Consider the following 24219-nt stretch of genomic DNA (forward strand, 5'->3'; position numbering starts at 1 on the left):
GGGCGAATGAGGGGGGTTGCCAGATCTTGGGGAACATGCAGACATACCTCATATTTCACATATTTCACTGGTGTGATAACACTATTGCACAAGTCACTAGGCCTCCGTGTGTCAGAGGCGATTGTGGATCCGAATGGTAGGTTTGCGATCGTGTCGGGCTGTCTGGGTATCACGTTGGTCACATTCATAAACGTTTATGGACCCAATGTGGACGACCCTGAGTTTTATGAGTCCCTTGTGACAAAATGTCACAGGTTTCTTCACACTTGCCTGGTTTGGGTGGGAGACCTCAACATAGTGCTTGACCAGATAAAAGATAGGTCAACGGTGGCGGGCCATCCTCGGTCCAAGGCATCGGAAGTACTCCTGGGGGGTATGTGGAATCTAGGGCTGGGGGACGTGTGGAGGGTACTACACCCTGAGGAGAGGGAATACTCATTCCACTCAACGGCGCACTGCATCTCCTCGAGATTGGACTATATACTAGCCGGGCCCGAGCTGATCCTCCGAACGACTGAATGCATCCTTCTCCCTAGAATATTGTCAGGCCATTCGCCGGTCCTTTGGTTGTGCACTCAGAGGGGGAGAGAGTGCAATGCTCCTTCTGGAAATTCAAGTCCGCGGCTCTCTCCGACTTGGTTTTCAGGAGTGAAGTCCACAAGTTAATTAAATCCTACTTCACTGTTAACCTGGGCTCAGTATCCACAATGTGTACTATTTGGGAGGCCTTTAAAGTTGTGCTACGAGGTGGCTGCCTATCTCTAGAATGGGGGGTATTAAAAACGATCCATAGATAGTTGGCAGAGACAGACACGTAAAACAAAGTAATTGAACGGCAGGTTGACGTGGGTGGGCGGCCTGACCTACTGGCCGGCCCAAGGGCAGAGTTGGGAAAATTCAATGACTTTTTTAAAAGGGAGGTTAAATACTTCGCTCACCAGGCTTTGGCCTGTAGGTATGGAGAGGAGGGGAGGCGTGGTAAACTGTTGGCAATAATGATCCGCCACGAGAGAGGTAACGCAGATTTAGCAGCAGTGAGGACTTCAGAGGGGATGGTGGTGGTGAGACAGGCAGAAATTGTAAATACCTTCCATCAGTACTGCGAGACCTTCTATGCCTCTAAAAGATCGCCGCATGGGGAGGAATTGGTGGGTTACATCCGCGAGGCTGCCCTCACAGTATTGAGTGAGGAGGTGGTTCAAGGCCTGGGCTCCCCTATTACAACCGATGAGGTCCTCAGTACGATCTGAGCCCTGCCCACATCCAAGTCTCCGGGCTTGGATAGTATCACAGCCGAGTTTTACAAGGAATGGGGCCTGGATATAGCCTGCCATATGCTAAAGGTATGGGAGGAAAGTATGAGAGAGGGTTGCTCCCCCCCAACTATGTGGGAAGCTGTCATAACCTTAATATTGAAGCCAGAGAAAGACCCCTTAAACTGCGCATCATACCGCCCAATATCACTGCTGAACCTGGACACGAAAATCTTCGCAAAGGTCTTGATGGACCGGCTTCTTCCACACATATCACACATAATCCATGTAGATTAATCAGGCTTTATTCCTGGCAGATCGACCTTGTCTAACCTGCGCAGGCTTTTTGCAATACTGGCTCAGATCGATCCCAACATAGCAGCAGCAGTGCTATTGGACATGGAGTAAGCTTTTGACTCTGTGGAGTGGAACTTCCTGTTTGAAGTGGGACCCCTATTACCTGTGAGCCGTTAAGCTACTGTACACGAAACCCAATGCCTGCATTGGGGTTGGTGGGATAACACCTACACCCTTCGCGCTGGGGTGAGGGACCAGGCAGGGCTGCCCGCTCTCGCCCCCGATTTTTGCAGTGGCAATTGACGTGATGGTGGCAAGATTACGGAGAAATCAAGGGACTAGCTGCCTTCCTATGGGAAGGATCCGGGAATTGGTGTTGCTATATGCCGATGATGCTATCCTGTACCTCAAGGACCCGGCGACTAATCTAGCCCAGGTGTCACAGGAGGTGGAGCGATTTGGTGAGATCCCGGGCCTAAGGTTGAACAAGGAGAAAACTATCCTGTTCCCACTGAATGAGAAGACAGTATGCCCACTGAACACTGCGTAATACGGATGGGAACCCTGTGTCGTCACATATTTGGGTGTAAGGGTTAGTAGGGATGCGTGGACGCTTCTGGCGGATAACCATCTTCGTATCTGCTGGCCCTGAAGAATAAAGTTGAGATGGTGTAGGCTCCCCCCTCGCTGCTGGGCAGAATCGCTATTGCCAAGATGGTGGTCATTCCCAAGTTGTTATACATGTTCCAAAACATCCCTGTATGGCCGGGGGTGGGATTCTTTAATTATATAACATCCCAATTGATTAAACTCGCATGGCACCCCCGTAGTCCCCTTATCAGCTGGGACAAATTGGCACTACCCTGGGACAAGAGGGGGGGTGGTGGGAGCCCCGGACGTAGAACTGTATTTCTTAGCATTGCAGCTATACTTCACCACAAAGGTGGATGCCTGGGGCCTCGGCCTCCCCCCACATCTGCATTGAAAAATGCTTGGTTCACCTGTACTCACTCCAGGGGGTCCTACTGTCGCTGAGGGTAGTGGGTAAATGCAAATTTGACCCAGTAGCATGCACGCTTCATGCATGCAAGTGGGCCTTGAGAAGACTGGGGGTGGATGTCCCCTTTGATCCAGGTATACAGCTGTGGAATGTGGAGGCGATCGCACCAACTTGTGATGAGGCTATTATTAGGGAATGGAAAGGGGCAGGGATACACCGAATGGAAGATATGTACCCGAATGATTCCTTCGTTACCCAGGAACTCTTTGTGGTAAAGATGGGATGGGGCCTCCACCGGAGCCTACAGTATCTGAGAGTGAGGTCGGCCTTTAGGGAGTGGACCCCGGTGTTCCCGGAGCGGCCAGCCGCCACTCCGCTTTTGAAGTATATAGTGAACTCAACAGGCTGTAGAGGGGTGACCTCCATATTGTACACGCTGCTCCAAGGTGGCACCACATGACCATCGTTAAGGTGCAGGGGGCAATGGAAGGAGGACGCTGGGACTCCCTTCACGGATAAGCAGTGGGCAGGGATGTGTGAGAACACACAGGAGGGGGCCTTCAACACGAGGTTACAGCTGATCCAACAAAAAACTCTTCATCAAACCTATATGACACTGGCCCGTGTAAGCCGGTTCGATAGCTCCAGGCGAGCCTGCTGCCAACGATGTGGCCATGACCCAGCGGGCTTCTTACACTTGATATGGGCATGCACCAGGCCGTGGCCGTTCTGGGAGGCTGTGGTTATGTTATATTATTATGGCTTGTATCGCGCCAAAGCCTGTGGGCATCTAGGCGCCGAGAGACAAAAGAGTGGCGGGTTGCTAAGCACAGTCAATTCTAGTAAAACAGAAACTTCAACTGTTTACGAAAGACAAGATGATCCTCAGTCTTTCCTAGATGTGGAGGGAGGGCATTCCATGCTCTAGCACCCTGGATGTGGAAGGCTCGACCTAAACCACAAGCTCGTTTTACCCGAGGTAGTTCCAACAGGAAACCCTCGGTTGATCTTAGATATTTTATGGGTTGGTAAATGCTGACCTTATCCTTCAGGTATACGGGAGCATTACCAAAGATACACTTATGACAGGTCGTTAACAATTTGAACTGAATACGGGCTGCCACTGGGAGCCAGTGAAGTTTTTGTTCTGGCTGCACTAGTGGTGGAGTGCTGCTCAGCAATCTTGGGGAGGGTCATCCCTTGAGACTTATTGCATTATCTGTTTAGGTGGGCCCCGGATCTTCCTAAGCAACACTGTAAACTGGTCACGAACTATATGATTATGGCTAGTCACTGTATACTCATGAGATGGAACTGCTCATCTCCCCCAGTGTTAAAGATGTGGTTTAAAGCCTTAATATGGCTCAGTGATACTAATAAGGAATACGAGAGCCTGGGTGGATAGCAAAACAGACCGAAAGACATTTAGGGCCCCTTTACTGCTTACCTACTGTCTCAAAGTCCGGATTCAAGTGACTGAACTGTTTCCACCTTGAAGGGGGTCCTACCCTGGACGGGTGTGTCCACTGCACGGTCTGGGGTCAAGGCAGAAGCAGGTGCAAGAATCGAACACCCAGCCGGGCTGTACTTGGTATGTTCCTATGAATTAATAACCTCATGCACACATTTGTAATTTACTGTATTTCCAATGTTCTATTGTGATGTGAGATATGCTGCCTTGAGCCTGTGATGTGAATCTCCAATAAAGAAAGTTTAAAAAATGAAAAAAAAGTATGATTACCAGAGGATTATCAATATCTACTAGACTCCGCACAAGCGGTGCCCACTCATCTATTTACCTGGAGAACTATGCCGCTGTGAGCTCCCACTTCTAGAGCTGCCCAGAGACAACCAGGACTTTGTCTGGTCCCCTGAGCATGAGTCTAGCTTTTAGACCATTAGAGCGAACAAACCATCTGCCACCGACATGGCGTACTTTAGTTCGTCTAATGAGACGGAGGTGACAGCTGACGCCAGCCCTGTAGACCTTGGAGCAGTGTTGGCTCAATACGACACCAAGACCCTGCACATCAAGAGAGTGATGTCCTATGACAACCGCAATCTCACAACCACAGAACAGAAATATGTGCAGGCTGAGAAGGAGAGCCTGACAGTGTCTGGGCCTGCAAGCACTTTAATTTCTTCTTATTTGGGAAGGCTTTCACCGTTGTCATGCACCACCAGGCCCTTCTAACAATCTTTGGAAACCCCAAAGGGTGCATGCCCAGGCACAAGATAGGGCCTCTGATTACAAGACAAAAAGTTCACTATTTACCACAGGCTGGGGAAAGATAAGATTCCAGCTGACTACCTTTCACGCCATCCAGCCGGAATGCAACACCCCGAGCACTCCATTGCGGATGCCTACCTACATTCGGTCATCCACCAGATGAAGCCATTCCCTGTAGCGTAGAGGACTCTTCAATAGGAATCAGCAGCTGACGAGACCCTTGCCATCATCGCTCAGTGTGTCAGCCAGGGTAGGATGAAGCACCCCAAAGACATGGACAAACGATTCGACAGCACAGCGCAAGACAATGTCAAACACATGACAATGGTGCAAGATGAACTCAACGTCACGGAAGATAACATTGTCATTAAGAGGTGCCAAATTGTCCCCCCCAAAGTCGTAGATCTGGCACATGAGGGAAATCGTGGGGTGGTGTCCACAAAAATGTAACTTCGTCAGAAGATATGGTTCCCAGGATTACACAAAATGGTTGAGAAAACCCTGCAAAACGGTGCCATCTGTTGTGTGGTAGCTCCACTCCCACGGGCAAACCCATTACAGATGTCCCCACTACCGGAAGGAGTTTGGGAAGAGTTGGCGGTCGATTTCATTGGCCCACTCCGGGATGGCACGTATGCCCTGGTGGTCATCGAGACATACTCAAGATTCGCGCAGATGCAGCTCGTTTCCTCCACAGCATCAGAGGCCGTCCTACCAGTCCTGGATCGCAAACTGACTGCATACGGCAATCCAAAAGTCATCAAATAAAATACCGCCCTGCCATTTACCAGCCCAGACTTTGCTTTGCCAACTTTGCAAAATATATGGGGTTTAAACATTGCAAGTTCACACCCCTTTGGCCCCAGACCAATGGCATTGCTGAATGATTCATGGGAAATATCAAGAGGGTATTACAAATCACCCATGTGTCCCATAAACCTTTTGAGCAAACATTGTACCAACTTCTGAAAGACTATTGTCACACTCCTCTTAGCAACACAGGCAGGTGTCCAGCTGACCTCATGTTTGGCCGGAGAGTGAGAATTCGATTACCACAGGACCTGGGGTGGAAGAGCCCACATTATCCGACCAAGAATTCCGGAAAGGGACTCGAGGGAGAAAATGAAAATGACAGCCGATGAGAGGAGGGGTCCTCGAGAGCATGCAGTCGAGGTGGGAGACAGAAGTGGTGCGCCAAACACAACACAAGAAAGAAGAATGCAGATGTACACCTGAACCCCTCACGTTCACGCAAGTAAAAGGCACCATAATATCCGCAAGAGATGCTGAGGGGTGCAAGATTATTCAAAAAATATCCCATTTCAGCAAGTACAGAGAAAATTTGGAAGAGTATGAGGAGCAGTGGGAGGAAGCTGCATGGAATGAGTACCAAGGAGAGTCGGATGCTCCTTACTTGGGTGATGGAGAGATGTCAGAAGAAGAAGGGACAGACGAGGGGCTCGACAGCCCAATACACAGTCCAGCACCATCACGTTCTGGGCAGCCCGTCGGGACCAATACTAAACCCCGTAAAACTTATAGAAGAAATGAGTTGACAATTTATCTGTTTGTTTAAGAAGGCGGAAGGGGTCATATTTGCTTGGGACATTCCTGCTTGTTATATGGGGGCGGGGCAAAGGCGTGCCAAGTTGGGGAAGTGACATGGAGGAGGGAAGCCTCCAGGGCAGGAGGAGTTAATTTGAATAAAGAAAGAGTTGAGCCCAGACCTCTCCTCGGTGGGCCTTAGTCAGTGTGTGCTGTGTGCGCTGCACCACGGCCATGCGCATATGTATCCCAGTCTGCCATCCAGCTAAGGGCTGACAATGGGGAAGGAGGGGGGGGGGCGGGAGTTATTTTGCTATAAAAAGTCCTACAGAGTCAGCAATGCAGTACACGTTGACTCGAGGACGCTGGAGCTGCTGAACCTCCCGGACAACCTGAAAACAAGCTGTGGAGATTCATTGAAAGCACTGAGCATGGCTCCTGCAAAAAAGCTTGTGAGGGAGTCGAAGAAGGAATTGAGAATGATGGAATCTCACACCAAGGCTGCATCCTGAGAGGGCACCTTCTATGCATACTAAAAGGTGTGAAAAAACAATTCAGACTGCTGGGATCTCACAACTACCTGCAAAATTGAGACAGTTGAAGAAGCCATTTAGTTTGCTGGAGTCTTGTACACCGCATCCTGAATTGGCTAAATAAATAATTGAGACTGTCGACATTTATCACCTACAATGTATCATGAAAGGCTGATGTAACCCTAAGAGACTGCTAAAGCATACACCTCGTAAAAAGAAAAGATGTTGATGCAAGCCTAAGAGACTGGCTAACGCTATGTCTCCTAACCACAAAAGAAATTGACCCGTTAGATGTTAGTGCTATAAAAATGGGCATGAGCTTACATTGAGCAGGGGTCTCACTGCTGCAGATAGGCAACATATTCATTGTAACACATGTAGGCAACATTTTGGAAAGGCTTTAGGGAAGTCACTAGACGTTCAGAAAAAAGTTTGTTTCACAATGCAGTGCTTCAGATGCTTTGAAGAACTGAAGCAAAACCCAATGTTATCCAATATTCGCACCTAGGAAAGGAAGCTCAGTCAATCAGGTGGCTGTAACAGAGGGAGAAAATACACATTCTCTGCTCTCTGTTTCCAGTCACCCGAGACCCCTCTCCGGGTGGCATCATTTATTTTATTTTTTTTAAAATGTGGGAGGCAACAGGAAGCCTCCAACCTCGTGACTCCCCCACCCAAAAACAAAGCATACCCCTACTCCACCTCTTCCCACACTCCCCTCTTACCTTCTAGACCAGAGTTTTGTGCTCCGGTCCCAGCATACCTCTTGTTCCCGGGCATCGTCACTGAAATGGAAAAGGGACTTATACCCTTTGCCCTAAGGTGGCAACCATCCTTTTTTTTTTCCTTCTTCTCAGGAGACTGGCATCATGCAATAAGCACAGTCAATCTCCTGAGAAAAAAAAGAAACCATTTGCACCGGGTATAAACCCTAGTGTGCGAAATGCTTTCACCCCCACAGCGGGTGTTGGTCATGACCTCACACTTGGGCCTGCTCGGGCTGGGAGGCCGTTACCAGTCATGTCCATCCCCCGGCACGGAGGTGAAAGCCATCAGATACACTAAAAAAGAATGGTTATCGAAAGAAACAATCACAATTTAAAAAACAATCAAGACATCTTATTTATTACAAAAATATTGATGTTTTACACTTTTTACAAAAAATGTACATAAAATAAATATTGTTTAAATAAATATAATATAAAACGACCCAAGCATCAATGCAGACCTTCATTTGTATCATCATTTATGGACAATTCATAAAACGATTGCATAAAAAGAAACAGTTGATCTCATCAGCTTATTTTAAAATCAAGATTCTCAAAGGTCCCTAATCCGGGTCTCCAAGAACTTTCTAGATATTAGTCAAATGCCAAAAATGACTTTATATTATGCTTGAGTCTTCCTCATGATCACAAATTCTCATGTCATTGGGTTAACGCAATTTGGCCAAACTTGCTAAAATCGAGGAGCTGGTTGATTTAAATCATTGCAATTGGTTACGTTTGAAAAACACAGACACAAACCCAATGTAGCATATTAATGAAAATGTGTCATCCTGAGGGAGACCGAGTTGCTTTATAAAGCAATTATAGCTACATTAGAAGTCGAAATATGTAGATCGTTGAAATATCATTTTTAGAATTTCAAATATTTTTGGAATTTGACTAACTGATGTGTAAAACATGAAGGGAATTTCTTTGGGACAACAATTAGAGATTATTCAGCACCTAGTTTATTAAAGAAGGTGTGATCAGATTAAATGTTTGTTTGTATGTAATTGTTCTATAAAAGGGCTATGAATGAGCTGCAAATGAAGGCATGAGTTTATGGTTGGGTCGTTTTATATTACATTTAATTCAAAAATATTTATATGAAGTAATTGTTTTCTATAAAAAATGAAAACATCAATATTTTGTAATAAATAAAAGTGACGATTGATTTTATTTCATCTAGTGGTTTGAAAAAGAAAATATATATTTATTATATTATGTGGTTTTAATAGACCAAATCTGTATAAATACCTCTTAACGAATGTGTCTAGGTCTTTGAAATTATGTTACCCTGCTCTTGACATAAATGGATAAATCTCAAACTATAAAAGAATGGCTGGGAAACAGGCCTGCCAAGTTTGAAAGATACAGCCTTAAGAGTTATTGTGCATGGCAAATGTTGAACAGATGCACCTCTGCCTTCTGAAGCGGACAGTCCCTTTCTGTGCCAAACTCCATGGAATTAGTGTTTGCTACGTTCATCTACTGGGAGGCGCCCATCGAACAGAAGACTTTGATGACCAACAATCATGAACACTACTGCTAACGTACTTTCCTGGTCAAGGCCCTTCAAATCAATGCTCTGCTGGGATGTTGTGATTTCTACATCTTGAACTAGTCAAAGACCGTGTTGCAGCGCCTTGTTCCCATGGCTGGTGGGGACAACCATGTAGGATTGCTTTCCACCCTCCAAGTGTATTGAATGGCCTGAAGCATTTCCCTGGGCAGGAAACGGACACAATGAAGCAAGCAAAGTTACTGGACAGACCATCATAGTATCATGTTGAAGTTACCCCGGATATCTAAAGACAAAGATTAAGAAAATAATTATTGGTGTCTTGAGAGGCACTACCTTGAGAGGCACAGGTCTGCCTACATGATGTCACTGTGAGATCCTCATTGCACTGACTCCAGCACCAGAATATGTGTACTTCTGGACCAGGTTCGTCTATATGCTCTCAAGCAGCTGAAAACGTTGTTCTTCATTTTTCTTTTCATCCCTGTGCCTTCCCCACCCTTCTTCCAAGGAAGCAGCCTGTAACTGGAGCCCTGCTTGGGGTTCTAGGAACCACCATTAAATGTCTTCTGGAAACTGGACAATAGCAGAGGGCTGTAAATTGATGAAACTTCTCTAAAAGTAGCCGGTACTCCTGTACAGGATTATTACTCTAGGACACCAGGGCCGCCCATAAGAAAGCATTGGGGCTCTATAGCTTATCTATCCACAAGATGCAAAACATCCAGCAAGGCATAGAATAATCACATATCAACAGAAACGATACTACTCAATCAAAACCCCATTGCTCAACCAACTGACGGCCAGCACGGAAGCAGAATTCATTGAACCGGCGAAGGAGACCAATACAGCAGTCTCCCCAGTAGACCTCTGCCCCCACAACATCTATAAAGACGTCCTCACCAAGGAAACCCCTGCTAGCTACCGTCACAAACTCCTGACCACCTTGTTGGAAACAGGAACTCTGCCAACTATTTTTAATCGCCAATATACCCCACCCCGCTAACATCCTGAAACGCTATGCACATAGCCAAAATCTGAAACACATGGCATCTAGCAACATCATAGATAACGAAGAAGAACACGTTATTTACCAAACTGGCAACGTTCTTTCGATGGGATGTTCCTCCAACGTATTCCTTATCTTTGATGTTATCCATTCCAGCTTGCTGGCCTCGGAATTGTTTTTCCAGTAGAGGGCGATGCGCGTCGACATCCCTCGAGTCGGTGTCCCGCGACAGCCTCCGTATCGGCGCCGACGTCATCATGCGTATAAATAGATTTGCACAGCGTCAGTTGCTCAGTTCCGTTTTGAAGTTCAGATTTGCTTTGCATTAATTGGTTAGTAACCTTGAAGGAGCGTAAACTGCAACTACAAGGGAAGTTTTACTGCGGGGATGGATGGGAGGGGTGATAAGGAATACGTTGGAGGAACATCCCATCGAAAGAACGTTACCAGTTTGGTAAGTAACTTGTTCTTCGAAGGGATTGTGTCCTCCGACGTATTCCTTATCTTTGATAGACTCCTATAGCAGAAGTGTAAAGCGGTGGATGGGAGTAAAGATGAAATATTTCCCTTTAAAGATGTACATAATGCAACACAGCTTTCCCAAATCTTGTCTCCTGGCGAGAGGAGGAATCCAGACTGTAAACTTTGGTAAAGTTATGTGCGGACGACCATGTGGCAGCTGCACATATATCTTTAATTGGGACCCCTGTTTGGAGAGCCGAAGAGGCTGCAAAACCCCTGGTTGAATGAGCCCTAAAATGTTGAGGGGGTTCATTTCCTGCCAATTTGTAGCATTCTAGAATGGTTAAAATGATCCATCTTGAAATGGTCTGTTTTGTGATTGCCAGTCCTAATTTGTGCCCTGCGTATCCTACAAACAATTGGTCTGCTTGCCTTATCCTGGCAAGTCTGCTAATATAAAAACTCAAGGCACGCCTTAGATCCAGCCTGTGCAACCTCTTCCTCTTTCCCTGGATGGGGAGGAGGATAGAACGAAGGTAAGGTTATTTTCTGAGTAATATGGAAATCAGAGACCACCTTTGGGAGAAAATTGGGCTTCACTTGTAAGACAACCTTGTCTTTATGAAAGATTGTATGAGGAGGTTTGCAAGATAGAGCTTGTAATTCGCTCACTCTTCTGGCGAAAGTTAGAGCCACTAGAAAAACTGTTTTAAGAGTGAGAAATCTTAATGAACAGGAATGAAGTGGTTCAAAAGGAGTACCCATCAGAAATTTTAAGACTAAATTTAGGTCCCACAATGGAACTTGAAAAGGCTTTCGGGGATAAACATTAGTTAATCCTTTCAGAAATTGTATTACCAAGGGTATTTTGAAATATGAAGGCTCCTCAGCAGTACGCTTAAAGATTGACAGCGCTGCGAGGTAGCCCTTGATCGTACCAATTTGAAGACCTGAATTTGCTAAGTAAAGCAAGAAAGATAACACCATTGGTGTATTGCATGAAAAGGGTTGAATATTCTTTTCTCTATACCAGCTGCAAAATGTGTTCCAAAGGCAGCGGTATAAAGTCTTTGTTGCTGGCCTTCTAGCTGAAAGCAACACCTCCATGACGTCATCCGCAAGATCCCAATCCTTGTATCTCAACCTTTCAGAAACCAAGCGTGAAGGTTGAGGGGTCCGATGTCTGGATGGAGAACCTGACCTCCCTTCTGCGAGAGAAGATCCTCTCTTTGCGGAAGACGAATCGGAGGACAGATGGACATGTCTAGAAGGTCTGTGTACCACGTTCTCCTGGCTCAATCCGGGGCAATTAGGATCATAGCTTTCTGGAATCTTCTCAACCTCCTGATCATTTGAGGAATGACAAGGACTGGGGGAAACGCGTACAGAAGTGGAAACTCCCAGTCCACTACGAACGCGTCCCCTAGAGCTCCTCTCAGGGGAAATTCCCTTGAACAAAACTGATCGCATTTCCTGTTGGTATTGGTGGCAAACAGATCCACTTGAGGGGTTCCCCAAAGGGCAAAGATCTCCTGAAGGATTTCCCTGAGCTAGCTCCCACTTGTGGGAGACTGTGCTCTGCCTGCTCAGAGCGTCCGCCGTCAAGTTCTTCTCTTCTTGAATTGCTCAAAACCAGAGCTGCATTGCCTCTCTGCACAGTGGCAGTGACCCTACGCCTCCTCTTTTGTTGAGGTAGTGCATGGCCACTGTGTTGTCCATCATTATCAGGACATTCTTTCCCTGTACCGATGGCAGAAAAGCTTTCAGCACTAGTCTGATTGCTCTCAGCTCCAACAGGTTGATATGTAGTCTGGACTCCGATGGAGACCAACGACCGCTGATGGTTAAGTCGTTGGCATGGGCTCCCCACCCCGTGAGTGAGGCATCTGTGACTACTGTTATCTCCGGCCATGGTTGCCAAAACTGTTCTCCTTTCAAGATGGTCCCCCGACAGGCCCACCACTGAAGGTCCTGAGCTACTCTGTCCGGGACTTGAAGGAGATCTGACATTCTTCCTGAGAATTGTAACCAATGGGTTCTTGGTGCCCATTGGAGGGATCTCATTCTCAGGCGAGCCTCTGGCACAAGGAAGATGCAGGATGCCATGAGGCCTAGCAACCTCAAAAAGTCGAAGGCTGGTAGGCGTTGGGAATTTTGAAACTTAGTGACCATCTGTAGAATATCTTGAGCCCTCACCTCTGGTGGCGAGGCTTTTCCCAGTGAAGTATCCAGGACTGCTCCCATGAACTGGAGTCTCTGTGATGGTATCATCTGTGACTTCTTTAAGTTGAGGGAGAAGCCCAGCTTGTGAAGGAAGTGGCAGACATAATCTAGCTGGATCTGAGCTCGTTCCGGAGATACTGCTCTGATCAACCAATCGCCCAGGTAGGGGTAGACGTGGATCCCTTCGCTCCTTAGACTCGCAGCCACTAACGACAGCTTGGTAAAGACCCTCGGGGCGGAGGTCAGCCCAAATGGCAGAACTCGAAATTGATAGTGAGAATTGCCAATTGCGAACCGTAGGTATTTCCTGTGTTTGAGATGGATTGGCACATGGACATAAGCATTCTTAAGGTCTAGAGATACCTACCAGTTCTGAAGCTGGAGGGCCTGAAGGATCTGAAAAAGGGTTACCATCTTGAACTTGCCTTTCCTCAGGAATTTGTTCAATTCTCACAAGTCCAAGATGGGTCTCAGTCCTCCATCCTTCTTTGGTACTAGGAAGTAGGGGGAATACCAACCCTTGTTGCTCTCCGCTACGGGTACCGGTTCCATGGCACCCTTCTCTAGCAGGTCTAAAATCTCCTGCATAAGGAGCGGGTCTGGAAGCTTCAAAGAGTTGTTCCCTGGTGGATGACTCTGAAGAGTGTGTAGGAAGGGCAGGCAGTAACCTTGGGCAACTGTCTCCAATGCCCAAGCATCTGACGTAATAGCCTGCCATTCTGCCAGATGTTGAGTTAACCTGCCCCCTACTGGTGTCTTGTGAGAGGAGACCTCAGAGGAATTTAGAAGCGGCTGACGCAGATGCTGAGGGTAAAGCGGCACCTGCTGCTGCAGCTTTTGTACCTCTGACCCGTCCACCATGGGTGAATCGTTTCAGGCTGTTCTCTGCCTCTTTCGAATGCGGAGTAAAAGCGAAAGGACCTACCCCTCCAGGAAGATCCTGAGGGGCAATTTGGAGTCTGTTGGATTGCAGCCCCAAGGGATTTCACTGCTGCCTTGGATGTTTGTAATCTCTCCAGGCTGTCATCATCCTTCTTTCCAAATAAAGAAGTGCCGTCAAAGGGCATGTTCAGAAGTCTGGCTTGTACATCGGGAGCAAAACCAGACTTCCGCAATCTGCGGATTGTGGTACTTGCCGCCATAGCCCTGCTGATGCTGTCAGCAGAATCAATGCCTGTTTGAAGGGACTCGCACATTGCATCCTTTCCATCCCTGATAATGTTTAAGAATACATCCCTTTCTTCTCCTTCTGGGAGACAGTCAGCCGCAGATGAAGCACACTCCCAGAGTGTGTGGCTGAATCTTGCTAGCGTGCAAGTGGCGTTAATTGGCTTAAGTGCCACACTACAAGCCGAAAATACTTTTTTGACATGGCATCAAATCTTTTATCATCCCTGTCCTGTGGAAAAGTGGGGTATGCCAACTTACTGTTAGATGAAGTCACTGCTTGTACAACTAAACTCTCTGTAGTTGGATGCTTGCTCAGATTCAGGATCTGAAGCTGATACTCTGCATTTAGCAGAACGTTTTTTATTTACTGCAGGGATAACTTCAGGAGTTTCCCAATTAGCAGATATTTTTCTTTACAGAGCAGTATGAAAAGGAACAGGATCCTCCTGTGGACCTTTATCTAAAATATCAGTAAGATCATCCTGCTGAAAAGAAGGTGTAGGTGTAGTCCACCCCATGAATTCGATTATTCTGGCCATCAGAATCCTATAAGGAGTCTCAGCATGCTCTCCAGGGTCTGGTTTAGCAAACTCTACTTCTGGAGAAGTATCCAAACCACTTGCCTCATGTAGAAACTCTTGAAGGTCTTTAAACTTGTTCTCCTCAGAGATTAATTCCTCTGGCATAGGTATTGTAGTCCTTTGCAAACCAAAGGGTCTCTCATTGTCGGAATCCTCCCCTTCCTCAGATACAGAGGACAAGGCTCTAAAGTAGTCAGACCTAGGATAAGGTTTAAAATCCATTTCTAAAGCAGAAGGAGCTAAATTTGTTGTCACTGACTGAGAAAGCGCCGAGGTTGTCGACGTGGATGTCATAGGCTTCGACAATCCTGAAAAAGGCTTCAAAAAGTCTGAAAAGGCCTCAATGCACTCGAGAGGATCGGAATCCTACTCGGCGTCGTCGAGATTGTCGATGGCATTCTCGACGTCATGGTCGGAGCTTTCGAAGTCATGGTCGGAGCTTTCGACACCTCTACTGCCTGAGACGTAGTGACAGTTGTAGATTTGTCTTTTATCGGGGTCGACAGTGGAGTCGAAGACGGCGTCGATGAAACCGATTTATGTGTCGAAGGACCCTTCGACAAAGGCGTCGACGACACAGATTGTGAGTCGAAGGAATCTTCGACGACGGCGTCGATGACGTGGTCTTATTGCTTTACTCGAGGGTTCATGACGCTCTTGAGTATTTTCTCTCGCCGGGTTCAACGACTCGCAGCGTTTTGAATTTTTGGGTCATTCACCAAGGGTATCACCTTTAGATGTCTCCCAGGAGGTTGAGGCCGCTTTCTTTTAGACGCTAAGCTTTTTTTTTTACGGAATTCCTCCCACTTAGCCGTAGAGCTGTGTTTCATGGGACAGGTGACCCTTTCTTGGGAAGTAGAGGAAGAAGAAGAGGGAGATCTACGACGTCTCTTCTTAGAGTGTTTTGATCTCAAAGACTGGTGAGAACCGCTTTGAGATCTTGAACAAGAATGTTTATTTTGTCGACGAGGAGACGAATGTCTCGACTCGGCCGAAGAAACTTTTGAGGGAGTAGAAGTTTTAAAGTCCTTATCTCTTTCCAACTTCCCCTTACGCTACTTCAAGGCTTTCACCATCATGGATATACAATCCTCACACTCCGAACAGTGATGCTCCAATCCCAGGCACCACAAACAGACCCTGTGAGGATCCGCTAAAGACATTTTCTTCTCACAGTCACGACATTTTTTGAAACCGGACCATGGAGTCGATGGTTCGGATGAAGAAGCCATTGTGTAAAGGTAATAATCTTCGAAGAATAAGAAGGTTTTCCTGAAGAAAGGAACCAAGCGTTACGTTTCCGAGGCACACGAAGCGCCCAAAAACGGAACTGAGCAACAGACGCTGCGCAAGTCTATTTATACGCATGATGACGTCGGCGCCGATACGGAGGCTGTCGAGGAACACCGATTCGAGGGACATCGACGCGTAGCGCCCTCTACTGGAAAACAAATTCCGAGGCCAGCAAGCTGGAATGGATAACATCAAAGATAAGGACTACGTCAGAGGACACAATCCCTTCGAAGTAGTATTCAGACCATTGAGGGGGAACAGTATCTACACTTGTATCCATTTGGGATCACCTTAAAATCAATGCAGATGCAATCATCAGCTTCGGCCACATACTCCTAGATATACCAGCAGGAACACACGTAATGAGGGGACTGGAGAAAGTAGATTACACAACACATCCATGTAGTGGAGAAAGTATTTCACATAGACTGAGCAGAAACCTCCATGTGTTTCCCTTTCAGATTTAACTTTCACAAAATATCCTGTGGTATTCTGCAAGGATCAAGCTCTTCAATCTAAACATGGCACCCCTTATGAGATTCAAAAACAGGCTAACCTTCTACAGATGACACCAGAAACCTTCACAACTCCAAGAATATCAACAACGCTGCCCTCTTCTAATGCCTCGCAGCTGAAAACCTTGATGAAGATTAGCCCATCAGAAGCAATAAACCCCAGGGGCCACACTCATGGGGCCTGCCCAGAAACCTCAAAAGTGATGAAAAAACTTGGGATTCTTATGCACAAGGGATTTACCCTGGAACCACAAATCATGGCCTTAGTAACTAAATTATTCTACCATCTAGGACCAATCAGGCAGCTAATGCCCTTCCTCAGATTCCCCATTCCGGCACAGGAGTGTCACTTCACTAATTTTATAAAACAAATGTCAACACATGGAGAACATAACAGCCAGACTACTTCTCCGACTCAATAGGAGGGAATGCAACAACGGTCCTACGAAGACTACACTGGCGACTGGTCAAAAATAGAACCCACTGCAAAACATTCTGAATTGCTGACCGAGCCCTTCAGGCCTGTGGATCCGAAATTATCCAAGGAAAAATAATTTAATACGATGCAAGAAAAACATTATGACCCAACAATGATGTACTCCTAGAAACCACTGTGACAAATCCAGGGTATTTGTCACTTCTTCCCAAGGGAGAGCCACCCACACACGGCTAGGGAGGTGAGTGCGCTCAGCAAGACCATCCATAGGGGTCTGGGCAAGTCAGACCTCACCGGGAGTGACTCCCCTCTCAGGGGCAAGGACACCCATTCTGACAAGGAACTCCTGGTCTGGAATACACTGTTGCGTACATGAGAATTGGAAAGATGGTTGTTGCAGTTGTTGTCTGCCTTTGCACTCCCTCTCCCCTATTGATCTGTCTGCCTCGGCACAGTGCACCCGGTTTAAACTCTGATTTAGGACCCAGGCCCATGCCCACCCAGCCACTCAACCACACTGCCCCTGGCAACCCTTGCACTTGGGTCTGTATCTGTTACCCTACAGTCCCCTTAGCTGCACTTACCAGACACCCCTGTCTGCGCTAAATATCTGCACTTGCCACCTTGCTTGCTGCACTACCTTTTTGTATTATTGTACCCCTTGCTCAGCACTTCCCTTTTTTTCTCCCCTCTCCCTTGCACTTTCCCTTCTTCCCTCTCCCCTGCACTTGCGCTGGGAACAAAAAGAAAAAATATTCCCTGTGATGCAAGTGCGTCCGACCCTGACCGTGCAGAGAAAATGACTGAACGGCAACGCATGGGGCGGAGCTCAGGGCTACTGTCACGTGCAGTGGCCCATCGTAAAAATAAAAGAAGGACAAACATTTTATTTTTGATGCTTGAAAAGTGCTCTGGTCCAGTCCTGAAGGACTGAATGTCCCACATGTATGGAGGAAAGGGGACGGGACAATGGAGTACGGAGACACAGTGACGTGGTGGGAGGAGAACATCTAGAGACCAATATACCAATGGGTCAGGTGAAAGCGGGTGTGAGAGAAGTGACATTGACCAGGCAGCGGAAACATGTAATACATTGAATATTAAAAAGCTATGTTTTGCAGAACTATGCATTTGTCTCCATGTTTTAGAAGGAATATTGTGCCATGCATGTCATATTACCAAGATAATAAGTAGTAAGAACGGCTAGGGGTGCACTAAAATACAGAGATTCTGGCATAATGTGTAAAGAGAATTGGAGAGGTTCTAGAAAGCAACATCGACCTGGAACCTAATGGAGCGTTACTAGGGATATGGTCAAACATGGCATTCTCCAAGTATCAGATGACATTCCTGAATATGGCATTTATTTTGTCAAAGACGGGGATAGCCGAAAAATTGGATGAGTCTGGAGCGGCCTTATTTTGGACAAATGGCGCCCAGGGATGGACTCAATTAAAAAATGGGAAGAGTAGGTTTACAGGAATAAGGGGTGCAATCAGAAATAAGAGAACATTTGGGGAGGATGGGGTTCATGAAGTTAAGTGCTACTGAAATTTGGCGTCCCGATCCGTTTGCATTGTATGGTTTTGTTTATTTGTTGAAAATACCAATAAAAAAAGATTATTTAAAAAAAAAGTGTCATTGGTAGATTAACACTTATAATAATAACAAATAATAACACCATGCTTTCATACATCTGCCACAGTTTGTGACAGGTATATGGCGATTATGGTAATCCAATGTAATGGCACATACAAGTTGATCACAGATATCAGCCACAAGTGCTTAATACACTGAGCTATCTGACCAGCATAATTGAATACTTTAAATTAACCAGAGTCAATTGCTCTGGATCAGGTTGCTTTCAACTCTGTAATAAACATGAATGCAAACATACTCTACATGGTCACCGAAATTCAGTTTAAAAATATGGCTTCTTGGCATTTATCTTCTCGAGTGGTTTCCTAACAAATCCAAGAAGTTCAGTTGCTTGCGAGCAAACCATGTCTAATGTCATAACAATGTAAATGTGCAGAGAAATAGGTATAAATAAATCCAAATATGTATTTACTTACCCTACTGTTCCCAGAGATTTGTTTCAAATAGCTTTCTCCATCTGAATCTTTCAAACAGCCACGCAGTGGTTTCTGAAATAATGTAAATATTGAGTTTAGCTTGTGCAATTTCTAAGAAAATTATTTAGTTTTTGAGGAAATTGCTTTAATACGAAACTTCTTCATTGTAGATGAGAAATACAGCTGAGCTTAGAAAAGAATCTGGGAATACATTTAAAAGTTTTAAAGACCTATGCGATATGCAAAATGTAAAACTTTGATAGTAGAACGATTCCAACAGCATTTTACCCTGTGTTCACATGCGCCAAAATAAAATACAATGGCTTGATAAGGTGTCATGAAAAATTGAATTAGACAAGAAGGCAAAGGCAAGCTGGAGGAGAAAAACAAAACATCCTATGTTATATATACTCAATATCAAAGGCTAGTCAAGCGCACATAGTGCAAAAGACCACTTCACGTAATGTCGTTTGCTTCTGAATTAGGTTTCTAGTATATTCAGGTCCTGAGATACAGTAAAACGTGTAAATGAACCGAAGTGTCATGACTGCATAGGAAGCGATTTTAGGTGGACCTGACATTTTAGATGGAAGCCTGAACAATTTTAGGAAATGTTTTGCCGTCCAAACACAAGCCAATAATCCCAGAGTGTTTGGCCCACTGTGAGCATCGCATTGCAGTGAACATTTGCTGTGCCTTTCGCTGTGCCTGTGTCTGCGAATACTGCAGTCTGCATTCTGCTTTCGCTATCTACAGTTTGGACTTGCTGGCCGCCACCTACAAAACACCCAACTACAGCGGAGTGTTTGGCCGAGTGTTCAGCAGAGTGTTGAGCCGTAATGTGGCCGGCCGCAGTAAGGAAAAGTTTCTGCGTTTCATTAACATCATTCAACACCTTTCGTTTTGCTCTTACCTCGGATGCACGCAAGACTGCTTGTTGACCCCTCTTGAGGTGGCTTACGAGAGGATCTTGCTGAGAGGGTGTGCAAGCTCTGCGAAGCTACGGACTACGGTCCACGGAACTGCGGTCATACGGAGTAGGTAAGAGGCTAATCTTAGCCCAGCTGTTTACTTTTGACTGTGATCGGGAGACTGTCGGGGGACTCCCCCTTTGATCCTTGATCACTTGCAAACAATACTTTAATACTGTGACATCTTAACACTATTTTTCTTGTGAGATTTTAAAACTACTCAGAAACGTCAACTATTCTTGCAACTCTTCTAACTCCTGTAACTCCTGTAACCCCCGATACCCGTTATTTGATCTCCTTCTTGCTTAATTAATACGAGCTGTACATGTACGTGTTTAAAGAGTCTCATAGGGGACCATTCTATTTTGCACCATAAAAAGGTGAGGAAAAAAAATGACGGACCAACTAAATGCTAATGTAGAACTCGACCAGCTACAATTGAGTAGTGAACAAGAAGATTCAAACAGCTCAAAGAACTTGCTAGAGAATTCAGAGCCGGAGCAGGCACCTGACCCTATAAGTCCCTGACTGATCCTCTCCATGCTCCGAAATAGACCAATTGTTTGGCTGTGGATCTGGGCGTGGCTATGGACATTGCTGTTCCCAAATGCCCGAGAGACATTGGAGTTGAAATAGGCTCCACCACGGTGTCTGCTGAAAATATTTTACAAAAGGAATCCTCTCCCAACCAAGAGAAGAACAAGTTACTTCTTACCTTGTAACGTTCTTTCGATGGGATGTTCCTCCGACGTATTCCTTATCTTTGATAGATCATCTCCCAGCTGACTGGCCTCCAAATTTTTTTTTCAGTAGAGGGCGCTGCGCGTCGACGTCCCTCGAGCCGATGTCCCTCGACGGCCTCTGTATCGGTGCCGACGTTATCATGCGTATAAATAGACTAGCGCAGCGTCCGTTGCTCAGTTCCATTTTGACGTTAAGTTGTTTTACATGAATTGGTTATTGACCTTGAAGGAGCATAAGCTGCAACCACAAGGGAAGTATTACTGCGGGGATGGATGGGAGGGGCGATAAGGAATACGTCGGAGGAACATCCCATCGAAAGAACGTTACAAGGTAAGAAGTAACTTGTTCTTCGAAGGGATTGTGTCCTCCGACGTATTCCTTATCTTTGATAGACTCCCATAGCAGTGGTGTGTAATTGGAGGTGGGAGTAAAACGCCATGTTTCCTTTTAGGAACGAACCGAATGTAATACAGCTTTGCCAAACCTAGTCTCTTGACTAGAGGAGGAATCCAGGTTGTACAATCTTGTGAAAGTATGTGCGGACGACCATGTGGCAGCCGCACATATGTCTTGAACCGGAACCTCTCTTTGGAGGGCAGAGGAGGCTGCGATACCCCTGGTTGAATGAGCCCTAAGATTTTGAGGAGGCTCTTTCCCTGCTAGTTTGTAACATTCCAGGATGGCCAAAATAATCCATCTGGAAATGGTTTGTTTTGTTATCGGTAGTCCTAATTTGTGCCCTGAGTAACCTACTAACAGTTGGTCTGCTTGCCTAATCCTAGCAAGTCTGCTGATGTAAAAGCTTAAAGCCCGCTTTGGGTCCAGCCTATGTAGCCTTTCTTCCTCTTTTCCCAAATGGGGAGGCGGATAGAATGAAGGTAAGGTAATTTTCTGAGTGATATGGAATTCAGAAACCACCTTTGGGAGTAAATTAGGCTTCACCTGTAGGACAAATTTGTCTTTATGAAAAATTGTATGAGGGGGTTTACAAGATAGAGCTTGTAATTCTCTCACCCTTCTAGCAGATGTTAAAGCCACTAATAAGACAGTTTTAAGGGTGAGAAATCTTAGCAAACAAGAGTGGAGTGGTTCGAAAGGAGTACCCATCAGGAAATTGAAGACTAAATTTAAAGTCCCATAAAGGAACCTGGAAAGGTCTTGGAGGGTAGACATTAGTTAATTCCTTTAGAAATTGTATTACTAAGGGTAATTTGAAGTACAAAGGCTCCTCTGCAGTGCGCTTGAAGATCGATAGCGCTGCGAGATAGCCCTTGATGGTGCCAACTTGAAGGCCTGAATTTGCCAAGTAGAGTAGAAAGGATAACACTGTTGGTGTACCACATGAAAGGGGTCGATATTCTCTTCTCTACATCAGCTGCAAAATTTGTTCCAACGGCAGCGGTATAAAGACTTTGTTGCGGGCCTTCTGGCCGAAAGCAACACTTCCATGATGTCATCAGGGAGGTCCCAATCCTTGTATCTCAACCTTTCAGAAGCCAGGCGTGAAGGTTGAGGGTTCTGATATCTGGATCGAGAACCTGACCTCCCTTCTGTGAGAGAAGATTCTCCTTGAGTGGAAGACGAATTGGAAGGCAGATGGACATGTCCAGAAGGTCCGGGTACCACGTTCTCCTGACCCAGTCTGGGGCAATTAGGATCATGTTTCTCCGGAATCTTCTCAACCTCCTGATCATTTGAGGAATGACAGGGACTGGTGGAAACGCGTACAGGAGTGGAAACTCCCAGTCCACTATGAACGCGTCCCCTAGAGCTCCTCTCGGGGGAAATTCCCTTGAACAAAACAGATCGCACTTTATGTTGGTACTGGTGGCAAACAGATCCACTTGAGGGGTTCCCCAAAGGGCAAAGATCTCCTGAAGGACTTCCTGAGCTAGTTCCCACTCGTGGGAGACTGTGCCCTGCCTGCTCAGAGCATCCGCCGTCAAGTTCGTCTCTCCGGCTAGGTGAGCTGCCGATAGAGAGATTCCTTCTTGAATTGCTCAAAACCAGAGCTGCATTGCATCTCTGCACAGTGGCAGTGATCCGACGCCTCCTCTTTTGTTGAGGTAGTGCATGGCCACTGTGTTGTCCGTCATTATCAGGACATTTTTACCCTGTACAGATGGCAGAAAAGCTTTCAGCGCTAGTCTGATTGCTCTCAGCTCTAACAGGTTGATATGTAGTCTGGACTCCGATGGAGACCAACGACCGCTGATGGTCAAGTCGTTGGTATGGGCTCCCCACCCCGTGAGTGAGGCATCTGTGACTACTGTTATCTCCGGCCATAGTTGCCAAAACAGTTCCCCCTTCAAGATGTTTTTCTGGCAGGCCCACCACTGAAGGTCTCGAGCCACCTTGTCCGGAATCTGAAGGAGGTCTGTCATTCTCCCTGAGAATTGAGACCACCGAGTTCTCAGTGGCCACTGAAGAGATCTCATTCTCAGGCGAGCCTCTGGCACAAGGAAGATGCAGGATGCCATGAGGCCTAGCAAACTCAAAAAGTCGAAGGCTGGGAGACGTTGGGCATTTTGAAACTTGGGGACCATCTGCAGAATATCTTGAGCCCTCACCTCTGGTGGCGAGGCTTTTCCCAGGGAAGTGTGCAGGACCGCTCCAATGAACTGGAGTCCCTGTGATGGTATCATCTGTGACTTCTTTAAATTGAGGGAGAAGCACAGTTTGTGAAGGAAGTGGCAGACATAATCTAGCTGGATCTGAGCTTGTTCCGAAGAAACAGCTCTGATCAGCCAATCGTCCAGGTAGGGGTAGACGTGAATCCCTCCCCACCTTAGACTTGCAGCCACTACCGACACTAGCTTGGTGAAGACCCTCGGGGCGGAGGTCAGCCCAAATGGCAGAACTCGAAATTGATAATGAGAGCCGCCAATTGCGAACCTCAGGTATTTCCTGTGTTGAGATGGATTGGCACATGGGAATAAGCATCCTGAAGGTCCAGAGATACCAGCCAGCCCTGGAGCTGGAGGGCCTGAAGGATCTGAGAGAGAGTTACCATCTTGAACTTGTCCTTCCTGAGGAACTTGTTCAATTCTCGTAAGTCCAAGATAGTTCTCAGTCCTCCGTCTTTCTTCGGTATGAGAAAGTAGGGGGGAGTACCAGCCCTTGTTCCTCTCCGCTACAGGTACCAGTTCTATGGTACCTTTCTCTAGCAGGTCTACAATTTCCTGCAAGAGGAGCGGATCTAGAACTTTCAGAGAGCTGTTCCCCAGTGGATGACTGAGGGATGCGTAGAAAAGGCAGGCAGTAACCTTGTGCAACTGTCTCCAATGCCCAAGCATCTGACATAATAGCCTACCATTCCGTCAGATGTTGAGTCAACCTGCCCCCTACTGGTGTTTTGTGAAGAGAGTCCTCAGAGCGGTTTGGAGGCGGCTGATGCAGATGCCGAGGGTAAAGAGGCACCTGCTGCTGCTGTGGCCTTTGTGTTTTTACCCCGTCCACCTCAGATGAATTTTTTCTGACCCCTTTGAACCGGCTGTCCTCTGCCCTTTCCGAATGCGGAAGAGAAGCGAAAGGACTTACCTCTCCAAGAGGTTCCTGAGGGGCGATATGTCGTCTGACGGATTGCAGCGCCT

At 46.5% G+C, this 24219-nt stretch overlaps 1 protein-coding gene across 4 annotated transcripts in view; it reads right to left on the minus strand.

The window, feature by feature from the left end:
- The window catches only part of TANC2 (tetratricopeptide repeat, ankyrin repeat and coiled-coil containing 2), a 3436361-nt gene that overhangs the window by 3146591 nt on the left and 265551 nt on the right, over window positions 1-24219 (minus strand). For all 4 annotated transcript variants that reach the window (XM_069634135.1, XM_069634134.1, XM_069634133.1 and 1 more), the window contains exon 2: window positions 18912-18983. The gene's annotated coding sequence lies outside the window, so the exon portion shown is untranslated. The remainder of the gene's footprint in view (window positions 1-18911; window positions 18984-24219) is intronic.

This window comes from Ambystoma mexicanum, chromosome 13 (assembly GCF_040938575.1).
Source record: "Ambystoma mexicanum isolate Mex_15411 chromosome 13, UKY_AmexF1_1, whole genome shotgun sequence".
In the NCBI taxonomy this organism is placed as follows: domain Eukaryota; kingdom Metazoa; phylum Chordata; class Amphibia; order Caudata; family Ambystomatidae; genus Ambystoma; species Ambystoma mexicanum.